Genomic DNA, 15587 nt, shown 5'->3' with positions numbered 1-15587 from the left:
GTGAGCCCGCCAGCTGTCTCTCCTATCATTGCAACTTCTCGTTAATCATTTCAAATAAATATAGAAGGCAAACTGACGTGGACCTGCGTGTGCGCTCTTTAGCGCAAACAAGCTGATGTGGTAAGTAAATACTTTGTTACAGGAGCAGAGCAAAGGTGTTGACCATGCCTTGCATAGTCAAAGAGAGGCACTGCTCCTGACTGGTGGCCGTGGCACTTCCCTGCACTGTCATGTCCACTGGCTAGAGCATAATCTCACAGGACTGACCAGCAGCACAGCTTCATGGCCTCCCAGAAGAAGGCAAACGTGCCCACAGACGGGAACCTGGCAGGAAGAAGAAGAAAGGTATGAGCCTCTCTGGAGAAGAACAGAGCTATTTTCCTTCCCAGGGAGAAAACACCCACCCATCAGAATCACAGTCTTGAGACACTGGGATTTCGAACCCCCTCCCGAGCTTCTCGGGCTGTCACTGTTACAACCCCACCCTGGTCTGAGCTTAAGACAAATGCCACTTCCTTGACTTGGAATTCATTCGGTCCTGTGGCTGGATCAGCCAAGGATAACTATTCTCAGTGCTACAGTGATCTCCAATGTTCTCAGCACCATGGCAGCCGATGTGGGTGGAACCAGAGGTCTCTATCCAGCCCTCTACTTGGGAGAGTGATAGGAATTTTTTTTCTTAAGCCTTGAGAGTTTCCGTTTAGTAGATGGTGCACTCTGGAGTTCGTATTTTTCCCATCAGGCTGCCGACAGTTTAAGGCTCTCTCGAAGTGCTGGTAGCTACTCCATGCTGGCCTCATGATTGCACAGGAAACGCAGATGTGCCTCTGTGTGCAGCCTCTGTGTTCAGAGGGTCGGTGAGTCAATGATTTTCGGCTCTCCGGTCTCCACAGCCCCACCATAAGTTTAGGAAGCCTCTTCTAGCTAAACCGTCCCTTCTTTGCTTAGACCTTTCATTGTTGTAGACTGTCCACCCAGTACCCTGGCTCCTGCATAAGCCTTGCTCCAAGTCTTAGGTCCCCCGAAGCTGACTCTAGGGTAGACTAACTGTTCTCCTAAGGCCCCGCCCATCTCGTTCAATTTTCCCGATTGCCCAGCCTGCATCCAAGAGGCCAATCCATCCATAGCCAGTTCAGGGTTCACGGCCTGGGGCTTTACAGAAAGCAAATGCAAGTCCTACCCCCGGGGAGACTTTCACCAGTGTTTGTTGGACAAGTCACTGAATGACTAAGGAAAGAAAGAACCACGCAGGCTCGGCATCTGCTGCAGTCAACCTGTGTTAGGCCACGCTCTCAAAACCGTAGGCCCTCATCCCTGCAATTGTGGCTCTGTGTGTTAGTTGACATCAGGGGATGAAGGTGCTAGAAGAAAGATGCCAATCGGCCAGTTTATTTATTTGTGAGACGGGGTCTCTTGTACTCTAGGCTAACTGTAAAGTTGCTGTGTAACCGAGGATGACTGGATTTCTGACTCTCCTGCCTGTACCTCCTCCCAGGGGCTGGGGTTACAGCAGTGTGCTGTCATATCCAGTTCATACGGTGCTGGGAGATCAAGCTCAGGACATCTTTCCTATATTCCACCCACTGTGCTATATCCCAGCTCAGCTGACTTTCAGATAGGGAGCTTGGGAGCTGGAGTGATGACTCAGCTGAGAAATGCAGTTGTCACTCAAGTCTAACAGCCGAGTCCAATCCCCAGGGTACGCATGGTGGGAGGGCAAAACCAACCCCAACAAGCTGTCCCTCTGACTTCCGCACCTGCACACCAGCACCTCCTCCCAGTAAATGAACAGATTTGTAAAAATGGAAAATGTGGTTATCCTGGATTCTCTGGGTGGCCCATGTATTCACAGGGGTCCTGGAAGCAGAAAGGAGAGGCAGAGTGGGATAAGAGAGGGAAGCTTGAAGACAGTTTTTATATCCCCCCCCCCTTTATATGAAGGGCCCACTGGGAGATTTTGCATTGACACCAACCCATTGGCCCAGTGGCCAGGCCACATGGATCACAAAGGACATGGAGTGTAAACCTTCAAGGGAAGGGCATTGCAAGCTGGAAAGGGGAAAGGTAAGGCCCAGCGAGTGGAAACCAGTATGTTGTCCCTGCCTGGCCTCGGGTCTGTGTGTCTTCTCTGAGTGTCATGCCTGCTGCCTTCACAGTCACAGCCAACATGCATTGAGTCTCCATTTCTTCCAGTCAGGGTTCTTAGCCCCTCCAGGGAACCAGCACAACAGGCCATCATGTAACGACAGTCAGCTAGGGGTGCCACAGTAACGGTGAACATGTCCCCCAACATTCACTCTAACATATCATGTAGTCTGAACTGATGATTGAGAAGAAAACCAAATACACAGAAAGCTTTCTGGCTCCTAAAGCAGGGCATATATTTGTGAGCTCTGTCTGTCTGTCTGTCTGTCTGTCTGCTGCCTGCCTGCCTGCCTTTGTTCTTTTGGGGTATGAGTACAGAGAGGCAGGTTGGCCTGGAACTTAGATTCATTTGCTTCAGTCTTTGGAGTGCTAGGACCAGAGGTGTGTACCACCACAGCCAGTAAAGACACGCATTTGTAAAGGTCCCTTTCATGGACCCCCCAACTACGGAGACAGCTGGAGCACGGTGGAGCCACCAAGGCGTCATGGTGAGATCTAACTTGCCCTATCTCGTAGTGTTTCCGTACACCCGCCTTCCCACCGTGTCTCCCAGAATCCTCTCCCTTTGCCTCATCACTTTTCTAAAAAACGCGTCAGAGGCTATGCGAGCCTAAGTGCTCCCCTGATGCACTCTAATCTGTCCTCTGTCGTTGGTAAGTATAAAAGTAATTTTCTTTCTCCTCTGCAATACTACCTCATTTCTGGCTAGGCCTTCTTGTTAACAACAGTTTCCTGTGTTTGGCCATCTTCACAGTGGCTAGGATGAGTGCCCCAGTTGTCATTTGGGGAGGAGACACTCTGCCTCCCAGGCAAAAGTGGGAATCCCTTCAGGGGTCTCCAGCACCTAAGTCTTAGCTGCCTCTTGTTCCACGGCCTCCCCTGCCTACCCCATACATTATTTATGGCCAATTATTCGCCTCCTGCTGGCACCAGATGCTGCCTGCCAAGGCTGTAACCTCTCTGTGTCCTCTGGAGAGGACCAGGGGCAGCTTCTTCCTTACCAGCCTCCCCTGCTCTCCATGCCCCTTCCTGTCCTGGTGTATGGTACAACCTGCCCCTCTTCCTACACACAAGATACACCTTTTAATCACCGTTCCTCCTTCGCCAAGCCAGCTGGCACCGTGGGCGAGCTTCCTGCTTTCCTTTAAAGCCATGGCCATAGAAAATCCTCTCACCCCAGTGTGTGGAGGGTAGGGTGTATTCCAGTGTGAGTGTGTGTGTGTGTGTGTGTGTGCGTGTGTGTACGTGCGTGTGCGCAGTGTGCATGCCATCTGTCCATCTGTGTGGAGGTGAGTTTGAACATTCAAGGTTGACCGTGTTCCCTCTTCTGGTCTTGCGGCTGAGAGTGTAATGAGGATCATTTTCTCTTCTCGAGTGAGAGGGGAACAGTGCTCAGATCTGGCTGCTCCAGGGAAGCTGTTTCCATGAGGCCCTTAAGGGAAGCTTTGTTTGCTTCGTCTCTTTGTCTCAGTCTTGTTCTGAGGTCGCAAATCACTTCAGTGATCGGGCAGAGCTCAAGGCCACCTTGTTCTAAAATCAAGGTGTGCTACCACAACACGCCCACCTTCCACTCTACTCATTTATATTTTCATTACATTTAATTAATTTATTAATCTATGTATGCGTGTGGGCACGTGTGGGCCATGGTCTGCGTGTGGTCAGAGGACAAATTGCAGGAATTAGCTCTCTTCTCCCACCATGTGGGTCCCATGAGTCAAACCCAGGCACCTTTTACCAGCTGAGCCATCTTGCCAACACCCTCCGCCCCATTCTTCATAGAACAACCACAGTAATTAGGATGTTAATCGGCTGAAATGTTTTATACATTTGTTGCCTTTACGTTTATGAAACAGGTATTTAGCTTGTCCCCATTTGAATAACTAATAATCACGCCTCAGATAGACCTTACTGGCTACAGGACTTGCCCCCCCCCCATGCCGAGCTGCTATCCCCATTTTACAGATGAGAAACCCAAGGCATGGGGAAAGTTAAGGAAGGTGTTTCGGGTCTGTGATGGAGCACAGCGGATAGACGCCTACATCCACACACTCTTGGCCACTTCACTTTTTCTGCCATTGCTTCTTCCTCTGGCTCCTCCTCCTCTTCTTTGGACTGGAAATCAATCAGTAGGGCCGTGCAAGCATTCTGCCACTGGGCTAACCCCCAGCGTTTTCTCTTTGGCCCAGAGCCCTGCCGTATGGTTCAGGTTGGCTTTGGGCGTATGCTCCTTTCTCTGCCTCCTACATGCCGGCATTGCAGGTGTGTACCGTCACACCTACCTTCCCAGCCCTTTCTCTGTGCCCGAGGACCCTCCGGTGTGCAGCCCTGTACCACTTCCTGCTGGTGAATGCACGTGTCGCTGCTGTCCGAGTTAATTATTTCAAGAAGCCATTTGGAACGCACTCTGCTGGATCTGATGTGTTCCCTTTGGCTAATTTAATAGCTTTGTTTTAAAAACGTATGTGCTGGGAACTTGTTTGCAGACGGAATGCTGCTTGGAGTTCCATCCTTGTTGTTTTCTTCGTACTCGGGCTCACACAAGCCCATGGATTTCAGCGCTGGAGCAGGGGAGTGAGAGAGGAGACCCTGCTGAGCAGGGGAAAGGCCTTGGCTGACTGTGTGTCTGGGCTCAGCAGCCATGTTGGGCATGGAAGCCAGCCTCAAACCCTGGGAAACTGCATCAGATCCCTGTAAGAAGAGGCAGCTTGGGCAGCTGGAGGGAGGGCTCAGTCACCACCAGCAGCTCTTGTTACTGTTCCAGAGAACTCAAGTTCAGTTCCCAGCACTCTGTCAGGCAACGGCCTGTAACTCCAGTTCCTTCCTGACACCCTCTTCTGGCCTCTGCCTTCCTACACAATTGGTTGGTTCAAATGGGTACACACACACACACACATGCACACACACACACACACACACACACACACACACACACACAAACACCTCAAAAAATGAAGAGAAGAATTGGAGAACGCACCCCACAGAATCAAGTAAGCAGGACTCAGGAGGCCTAGCAGAACCTGAAATGGCAATCAGAGCCCATGTGGGTCAGCACTGGGCCCTCTGCATCCATGCTGTGGCTGTTTAGCCTTGGGTTTTTATGGGACTCCTGACGGGGGAGAGTGGGAGAGTCTCTGACTCTTTTACCTGATCTCGGGACTCTTTCCTTCCACCTGGGTTTCTGTTTCCTGGTTGCCTTGTCCAGTTTTGAAACGAGGGTTTATGCCTAGTCCTACTGCATTTTGTCGTGACGTGGTCAGTTGGTATCACTGTGAGGCCTGCTCATTTCTGAAGGGAAGCAGAGGAGCAGTGGATCTGGGGGAGAGGGGAAGTGGAGGGGGGCTGGGAGGAGTGGAGAGAGGAGGCTGCGGTTGGAATATATTGTCTGACAAAGGAATAAATATAAAAAAAGAACTGAAGAGGCAGCAGGCTTCAAGCAGGGAGCCTTGTCCCTGGAGGCTGAGAGCATCTCTACCTGGGTGTCAGACTTGGGGGAGATTAGTTTCTTCCTTGTACTTTCTCTTGTAGTTGTTTTTGCCAGTGATTTAAATGTGTAATGATATACAGAGGGCCGAGGATGTAGCTCACTGAGGGTCCACTCGACTCTGGGTCCACACCACCCCCCAACATGGAGAGGGGTTGTATAACTTTAATGGTAAGACAAAAGTTACTGCAATGTGTAATTAAAAAGAAAACTAATTCATAAAGGGAAATCTAGCCTCAGGCAAGCCTTGTCTTATGAACCTGGTGGATGAACATTTATAAACTTAACACCGTGCCAGAAAGGCTCCCCTGAAAGTGAAATAGGACGCAATGGGAAGAGACAACAAAATCCGGGTTAACAACTGTAATAAAGTAATTTATATTTGTGTGTGTGTGTGTGTGTGTGTGTGTGTGTGTGTGAAATAGTGAGGTTTTTAAAGATTTATTTTATATAAATATGTATATGTATACACACACACACACACACACACACACACACACACACACAATCGCTGTCTTCAGACACCAGAAGAGGGCATCAGATCTCATTACAGATGGTTGTGATCCACCATGTGGTTGCTGGGAATTGAACTCAGGATCTGGAAGAGCAGTCAGTGCTCTAACCACTGAACCATCTCTCATCCCTAGGATGTGAGTTTTAAAACGAATGGCTTGTGGTCTGGTGATACTTTCCAATGGACTGCAGGCAGAAAGGGTTTGCATGCTTCCCACGAAGCAGATATGGACCACGTTCTGGCCAACGCTGCCTGTGTGCTAAGCTGATGGGATTCAGAAAGGAAGGCCGATGGAGCCCTGGGGTTGAGGAGTGTTACACGCTCTGTGCTGTGCAGAGTTACACACTCGGACATATGGCACTCCATAGGATGGCAATGGTCCTCTCTAACAAAGATGGCAGATCTCACCGCATAACTACACGATATGGTGAATTTGGGGCATGGTGGGGCTTTAAATTACTAGGAAGGGAATGCAGACCTGCACAGAGTCCAAAGCTCTAAGGCAGATGTGACTAATCCCTGGTTTATCATATATTCTCAACCTTATTCTTTTGGGGTGCCTCAGTTTCCACTGTCCTTTAATTTCAAGTTCATCTACAAAGGACTCGTCTGTCTTTTCTCCTAAGTGGTTGAGTCATTTTCCACTCCTACAAATAATTTAGGAATATACTAGTAAATTTAGTCTCCTCCCCCTCTTGCCTTCTCCTCTCTCTCTCCCTCCTTATTTTGAATGCAATAGGATCTTACTCTATAATGGGCTGGCTTAGAGCTCACTCGGTAGCCATGGGATCTCAAATTTAAGATCCTACTGCCTCAACCTCCCAAATGTGAAGATTATAGATATGAGCCTGTCTTTTTCAGTTATTATTATTATTATTATTATTATTATTATTATTATTAGACAGTGTTTTACTGTGCAGCCCAAGCTTAACTTGCAATTCTCCTGTTGTCCCGGCCTGTTCCAGCCTGTCCCGGCCTGTTCCAGGGATTTACAGCATTTGTTACCACACTTGGTCCTTCTCAGTGTTCTAGGTTCAGCCTGTCTGGTGAGCTATGGTAGCTTCTTATTGTCATTTCGATGCTGATAGCACCCATTCATACTGGCTGTTACAGGTTTTTATCAATGGACCTTCTGTCTCCTTGTTACTGAAGACTTAACCTGGGGTTCCTGTGAATATGGCTTTAGTTGAAAACGGGATGTTTGCAGATGCAGTGAAGCCCAGCTGAGGGTGGGCTCTAGTTCAGCACATCTGGGGTTCTTCTGAGAGGGGACTGAGGTGTGAGACTGGAGTTGCACAGCAAGAAGATAATAGAGAAAGGAGGAGAGGACCCTGTGAGCACAAGGGCAGAGATCAGAGTGCTGTGTCTAGAAGCTGAGGACCGCCAAGGTCAACCATGGACCTCCCTAGTGGAGGCTTTCCCTCTGGCACCTCCAGTGGAAGTGTGGCCCTCCTGACTGAATGAAGACAGGGCTGCAGGGGCCTTGGCTCCCTTTCTGAAAAGGAGGGGCCAGATGAATTAATCCTTTCCAAGCCCTACCTTGCTCAGCTTTGTAGAGCGAGAAATAGCTGAGGAATCGTTGACCCTTGAAAGCTTGTTCTCAGAGTGTCCAATGGGCTCATATACCAACTCCCTCAAGACCCGAGCTGACCCCTCAGTGGCTTGATCATCCCAGCACCAATGACAAAGGAAAATCCATCATAAATAAAGTCCTTGAGCTGAGCCAGCTCTTTCGTGCATAGGTCACAAGTGCCCTACCGAGGCACTAAAGCCCTGACGTCAACCATTTCTGATTCGGAGGCTTCCTCCTCTGCATTATTTATCACGCTGTCTCTATCAGCCTCTTTCCTAACAGCTGTGAGAGCTCAGAACTGCCCTCTTTTTCCGTCTCCTAAGAGTGCAGAGGTGAGCTGGGGATGGAGACTGGGTGGGGCTTGTGCGGATACCCCAGCCTTTCACACTTACTCAGAGAGTGTGAGCGAGCTTCGGGAGGAAAAGTCAAGTCCAGCCACAGTAGCAAATCTGTGCCGACAACATGAGAACAGACTGAAGGTGTAGAAGTTCTGGTTATTTCTGGCTGAGCTAGCACAGAAAACCGAGGGGCCTAGACTTACAGATCAATCAGATGCTTCCTTTGCCAGGATCACAGGGGCTGGAGGGGCAGGTCACAGTGGGATTGACATGTGAGGTGGTCATGGGCCCTTAGAAAGCATCTGGAGAGAAGGGACCGGTATGGATACTGTCTGTAGGAGGCAGCCACTGAAATACCAGTTACTGACGCCAGTGCTGTAGCCTGTGGTCTGTACTCTGCCCCATGCATGTTGACGCCTACTCCCCTCATGATCAGGACTAACACCCCTATAAAAGAGATTTATTCGTTACTGTCATTTTCGCTGTAACCAAACATCTGAGCTGCCTTATGGGGGCTGGAGAGATGGCTCAGCGGTTAAGAGCACTGACTGCCCTTCCAGAGGTCCTGAGTTCAATTCCCAGCAACCACATGGTGGCTCACAACCATCTGTAATGGGATCTGATGCCCTCTTCTGGTGTGTCTGAAGACAGCTACAGTGCACTCATGTACATTAAATAAATAAAAAAAAATAACAAAGTAGTATGTCCCTTCTTTTAAAAAAAAGATTTGAGCTTACAGTGCAAAGGGCTTTTCCTTTGGGGAAAGCATGGTAAAAGGAGAGCGTTACGTAGCATCAGCAGTCAGGAAGCAGCAGACAGGAAGTGGAGCAAGGCTACTGAACCTCAAGACCGATCCCCAGTAACTGACTTCCTTACTGAGATGCTAACCCCGCTCCACAGTAGTCCACAGCGCTGCTAACTAAGGACCTCGTATTCAAACACATGAGCCTGTGGGGACATTTCAAATTCCTAACCCCTTCCGCTGTGTGAGGAGCTGTCATGGAGGCTCCACTATGAACTAGGAAATGGGCCCTCGCCAGACACCGTATCTGCCAGCATCTTGACCTTGGGATTCTCAGGGTCCAGAACTGAAAGAAATAAATTCTTGTGGTTTGTAAGTTTTATTTATATTGGGGTTTGTTCGTTTCAGTTCTTTGAGACAGTCTTACATTGTAGCTCTGGCTGTCTTGTAATTCATTCCGTAGACCAGGCTGGCCTTGAACTCAGAGTTCTGCTTGCCTCTGCCTCCTGAGTGCCAGGATTAAAGGCTCATGCCAGCACACCTAGCAGTTTATAGCTTTTCAACTACGTTTTATTCATCCCTTTATGTGGATAGATATGCCACAACGCTTGTATGGAGGTTGGAGGACAACTTGCAGGAGTCAGTTCTCTCCTTCACTGTCTGGGGCCTGGAGTTGTTGGGCTCGGCAGAAAGCTACTGGACCTACCTAACCTTATCTTGCTGGCTGGAATGTGCTTATGAGCCGCCAGTCTGTAATGTTTTACTATTGCAGCCTGAACAAACTAAGGCAACCCCCAATTTCATCTCTCTCTCCCTCTCTGTGTTCACTTCCTGTTGCAGCTGTAACGAGTTACCACAAATTAGGTAGATAAAACAAAAGCTTCACGTTCCTGGAGGTCGGAAGTCCTAATCCTCAAGAAGCCGGAGGCTGTGAGCACTTAGCCAGGTCCCTGTGATCCAGAATGTTCCTCCTCCTCCACAGGGCCCCGGCAGTCCCTCTTGGTATTTCTGTCCATCCTCCCTTTGGGCTCCCACACCCACACTCAGTGGGTGATCAGGTACACGTCACCAATGGAGGCCACACATGGGAGTACTGAGCAACATGCAGAAGAGCTTTGTCGTTCTAGGGCTGGGCTTTGGCCCCTCTGCCAACAGGTACATCCACCTGCCTCAACTCTACCCATGCCACCTCCACTCATTTTAACCATTTTAGTTCTACCTCTCATTGTTCACAGCCCCCTGGCAAATGCTAGCTTATTCAAGGCACAGGCTCTACATCCGGACATGAGTCGGGACTCCAGGCTACTTAGCCATGAAGGTGCGTGAGTGCAATGGCTTGTTGCTGCCGGTGGTTAGTCCACACGACAGCCCCCGAGCTGCCTCTCTAACTCACACGTCTCTGGGGTTGTGAGAGCACGGAAAGAAGATGCACTTTCAGGAACCTTCCTCACCTCAGACCCAAATACTTGAGACTTACTGTCTCATGCTGTCTGGAAAGACCGCCCAGGGACTAACCACACAAGCTGTGTCTTCTCGTTTTACTCCTGCCCTTTTACCGTCCTGAGGAAAAGGATGGGCGTGATGAGGATCTGAATAGTTTCATTTTCCCGAGAAGACAGGAATGCCAGGTTTTCTGGAGGACAGTGACAGCTTCCCCTTCTTTTTATGGCTCTCAAACAGATTAAACCCAGGAGGACAGGACTTCAGGTTGTTCTGTGTCCTTGAGTGCCTGCAGCATCTTTCCTAGAACTAAAGTCAGAAAACTGCGAACAGCTCTGTAGCAGGTTGGTTCAGTCATCCAGGCTCAGCGGCCTGGCTTCACCCCAGGACTGTTCTGCCTCCCTGTCCTCTCAGGGTTCACCCCCACAGGCCGGCACTGTCCCAGATCCTTTGGACATGTACCCCTGACCCCCACCTGGAGCACTTCTCCCCCAAGTGAGTCCATATTCTTTGCCCTCCTTGATGGCTTTGCTCTAATGGCACCTTTCCAGGAGGGACCCTGACTCTTGTAACTGCAGCCACCACCCTGTCCCAGCCACCTCACCTAATCTTGCCTTAGTTTTCTCTCTGGAACTGGCCACCTCATGGGTCATTTACTGACTTTACTGTCTTCCCTTTCCAGTGAAAGCTTTGAGGGGACTGACTCCGGCTGGCGGTAGTAGCCCTTGCCTAGCACTGAGGGGCTGGCTTTCATCCTTAGCACTGAGAGAATTAAAGTAGCCTGAGACTCCACAAGGACAGCTTTACCCATTCTGTTACCGAGGGAACCCAGACCTGGGATACTACTGAACCTGAATCTTCAGGGAGAAATTTTATAATATATGTCCAAAATCATAGAAGTATGCTAACAATTTACTCTTGCTATTTCTGCCTGGAGGAATTTATCCCTCAGAAGCAATGAGTGTTAGAAATGTTACAAAGGCAAAAGGCTGGCAATGAGAGCTGACGTTTAATTACCACTTGTCCCATGCCAGCCTCCCCTCCACGCGTTTTATGCATATGAACACATTTAACTTTACAACAACCCTGAAACCTCTTATTAACGTCTTTTTTCCCCAAATGCAGAAGCGGGCGAAGGGATCGGAGCCGGGACTGAAGCCCTGGGTCTGATCAACAGTGTAGACTTGCTCAGCACAGCAGCTCGCGCCTGTAATCATGGCATCCGTGGATTGCTGTGAGCTTGAGCGTGGACAGCATAGGAAGGTTCTGTCTTAAACAAACACCCCACCCGGTCCAAGTTCACAAGTTCTGTGGGTCAAATATGCTGTGTGTCATCTCTGCAATCTTCAGTACCACTGTTTGAAGAGATGATATAGAAAAGGGAATATGTCCCTATATATTTTGTGTGTGTACTCTGAAATTATATCCCCAAAATTACATTTACCATGTTGATGGATATTGCTGGGAAGAAGTCAGCATCGTCGAACTCCAGAGACAACCAGGAACCAGGGTTGCAGAATATTCCAGACAAAAGAACATGGGTTCCCAGTGCTGCCCTCTGTTGGTTTTGATAAGCCAAGAAAGGATTCAAGGCTGCCTTCCGTGGTCTTTAAAAATAATTAAAAAGCTATCTTTAGCGTTTTATTAATTTAATGTGTGTTTGACCTGCATGCATGTTTGCGCACCATGGAGGTAGGTTAGCCTGGTGCTCTCAGAGGCCGGAAGAGTTCATCAGGTCCCCTGGAACTGGAGTCGGAGACATTTGTGAGCCTCTGTGTGCGGGCTAGGAATAGAATCTAGATCTTCTGGAAGAACAGCCAGTGTTCTGAACTGGGCCATCTCTCTAGTCCCGTTAAAAATAATTTTTAAAAGCTTCTTTCCACATAAGCTTCCTCTTTTTGTTCCAAATTATGTTGGGAGCCTAGACTGTCAGGATGGAAGAACTGTTAATGTAAAAAAACTCTTTGTGATACGTTAACTACAGAAGGTCAGTCACTAAAGAGAATTACCTTCCATTTGGCTCCATTTAAGGACTCAGTACACAACTCGTTAGCAGTTGTTATTTCAAGATGATGAAAGTCTCAAACTGGCTGTACAGCTGAGGATGACCTTGTGAACGCCTGAGCCTCCTGCCTCTACCTGTTTGTATTATAGCTTTGTACCACCGCACTGGCTTTCAATTTTACATGTTTAAAAACTTCTGGTCTGGGGTTGGGGATTTAGCTCAGTGGTAGAGCACTTGCCTAGCAAGCGCAAGGCCCTGGGTTCGGTCCTCAGCTCCGGAAAAAAAAAGAAAAGAAAAAAACAAAAAACAAAAAAAACAACTTCTGGTCTTTATGTTCTCTACACGGCTGTAAGAGGATGAATTACTTTTGGATTAAAGGGACTCGTTGGAGCAGGAACAGCTCGCCCTTTGGGGAGCTCCTTTGTAGCAGCCATCCAAATGTTTTCTGAGCATCGTTTGAGCATCAGTTCTATTTCCAAAGGTGTGTTCTACAGAAAGCCTTGCATCTGCTCTAGTCCAGCAACAGTTACTGTAGCGTTGTGAAAATTTATGCAGAGTCCAAACCCTTCACAGAAGCTAAGGGTGTACAGTAAGGTGTCCTCACCATGACAAACCCTGCAGCTATTTTAATCAAATCCAGACAAGGTAGTGAGATCTCTGAGTAGACATATCCAGGCTCCGAAACAGGCAACAGGCTTGTGTGCCAGCACAAAGGCATTGGAAGGAAGTGACAATCTCCCCAGGGAAGGCACTAAGAGCCTAGTGTGGGGTATAGGAGGCGGTGACAGAGAGGCCTCTATTTGCTCTGGATTTTTGAGATACGTATTAAGTGAGTCTGTATATGAAGAAATATTACTCATATAATTAATTTAAGGTATGCAATAAAAGCATGATATAGTTTTAAAGTAAGAAAGCCACCCTCGGGGTTGGGGTGGAGCTCAGTAAGAGAGCTCTTGTTTAGCGTGCGTAAATGACTCACAGGACCCCGAAGCCAGCCCCAAATTCCAAAATGTCCCCTCATTGGGCTGCAAACGGTTGCATTTATCTGGGTCACAGACTCGGTCCCTTGTGAGAGGACTGTGGTGTGTAAACACTGGTGCGACTTCGTGGCACACTGCATTAATGAATGCAAACAACAGTAACTGTGAGGAGAGCGGTAAGTGACAAAAATCCAGTGAGACACGCTCTGATCCTGGTCCTCAGGGAAGCCGAGGCAGGACTGTGAGTTCCAGGTCTGCCTAGGCGACAAAAGAAGACCCTATCCCTTAGCATCTCTTCTAGGCCTCGCCCCACAGTTACCTGGCAACAGCCAGGTGTCCCTAACTCAGTATAAAGGGGCTCCTTGCCCCCTCCCCTTGCTTTTGCTCCTCTTCCTCTCTTCTCTGGCTCTCTTTCCCCTCTGTTCCTTCTCTACCCCCTCCCGCTCCCCCATGTGGTCATGGCTGGCCTTTACTCCCCAGCCCCCTGCCTTTCTCTGTCTCTACTACCCCCTCAACTCCCCTCCCCATGCCCTAAATAAACTCTATTTTATACTATACCATGTGTGGCTGGTCCCTCAGGGTAAGGGATGCCTCATCATGGGCCCACAGAGGCACCTTCTTCCCCCATACTATGCCAAACATATCCCTGGTTTCTTTTTCTTTTTTATAAAACACAACACTATCAATCAATCATTCGAGAAAAAACGTCAGGTTGCTTCTAGACTGCCTGGCAGACAATTAAAAGTTTGCCCAAGATAAGGAAGCAGGAGGGTAGGTAGGGTTGGGAGTGACTTTGCCAGTCAAATAGATGGTCTGACCCTGGCCCAGACCAGTTTCTCCTTGGGGCTTTATTGTTCATTTTGAAGTTACAGATCTCCTCAGAGCACGTTTCAAACAGTGCAGCTCTGGTCTCCATTTTACCAGTGTGGAAAATGAGGAACAGTGGCTCACCCCCGAATCATGCACCTCTAAAACGGCAAATCTGGGATTTGGTCCTGGGTGCTCTCAGCCTGGACACTGGTCCCTACTTGGGAAAGGATCCATCTGAAACCGTGAAGGAGACTAAAGCTGACACTCCGGTCATCTTCTGAAGAGTCAAGCTGGCTTGAGGGGCAGCAGAGTCCACACCGTACAGTGCAGAGGCGACAACCCAGGGGGTTTTCACTGTGACTGGGGGCCCAGCTGGAGGTGCTTCCTGGTGACTCCGTGACAGGCCTTGCTGCACCTTAAATCCAGAATCTTCACCCATACTCCTGTATATATGAAACTTCCAACCATGCCGCTGTGGAGATGAACCTCAAGCCAGTATCTCTGGCTGCAGAAAAACAGGAGACTTGAAGCCTATTTGAGTTCTATTTTTACTAAAACCCCATTAACGGGTTTCTATTAGAACAATTAAAGTGTCAAGGCCTGTTGTTCTGCAGGCTGTGAAGGAGGGAGAGCTGCATTGTGAGCTATTGAAGGCACAGAACTGTTTTCAAAGACTCCTCCCTCCCCCGCCCCTCACGGGTGTAAGTTTAAACCCCAAGGTAGGTTTTCTTAGCAGCTAATTTGATAACACCCTCTGCAGCTGGTCTAGATATAACTGTGGTTGAAATAACCTTATTTCCCTTCTTCTTCTTTTTCTTCCTCCTTTTCTTCTCTTCCTCCTCCTCCTCCTATTTGCTCAAAATTAGTTGGAAGGCTTCAACCTGCTTCAGGGAATGAATGTAAATTCCTCTCACACCTTGCCAGGCACACAGAAGCCAAGTATGAAATTTCCAGAGCTGTGGCGACCCAGTCCTGTCTCTACTTTTTACACCTTAAGATCAGCTCAACCCACATGAGCCAGACACTGCCCTTATTTAGTGGTGATTGCTCCATGAATACATGTGTCTTGACTGCGGGCACATTTGCGGTGCAGGATCTTGCAATTCTGACTTCGTGGAGCATCTGTCTGGTAGAGGCCGTGTGCTCCAGGCAGCAGGTGGTGTGGGTCAAAGCGCTAGGCTGTGTAGTTCCCCTGTATATACAACGACCGAGGGTCCTGTCTTTCCTACCCTCAGGGATCTACTCTGTGGCCCTTCCACTACCTCATCCACACTCCGGCTACTTAGGCTTGCTTTTGCTCCTTCTCAACAACAGGCCATACCACAACTCTCCATTTTCTTGTTCCAGAACCAGACGCTGGCTGCTCTTTCTGTTTGGAATATCTCCCGTTGGACTTTGCACACAGCCAGATCTGTATCTTCCCTTGAGGGAATCCATCACGTTAAAAAGAAATGTCTCCAGCTGTTTGCCTTCACACATTTAATTCACTTCCTATGTCTTACTGCAGTCTGGGCTACCCTCTTTCTCACCCCACAGAACGCCAACTGCACAAGGGCAGG

This window comes from Rattus rattus, chromosome 17, assembly GCF_011064425.1.
Source record: "Rattus rattus isolate New Zealand chromosome 17, Rrattus_CSIRO_v1, whole genome shotgun sequence".
Taxonomy (NCBI): Eukaryota; Metazoa; Chordata; class Mammalia; order Rodentia; family Muridae; genus Rattus; species Rattus rattus.
Note: the sequence above shows the minus strand (reverse complement) of the source record.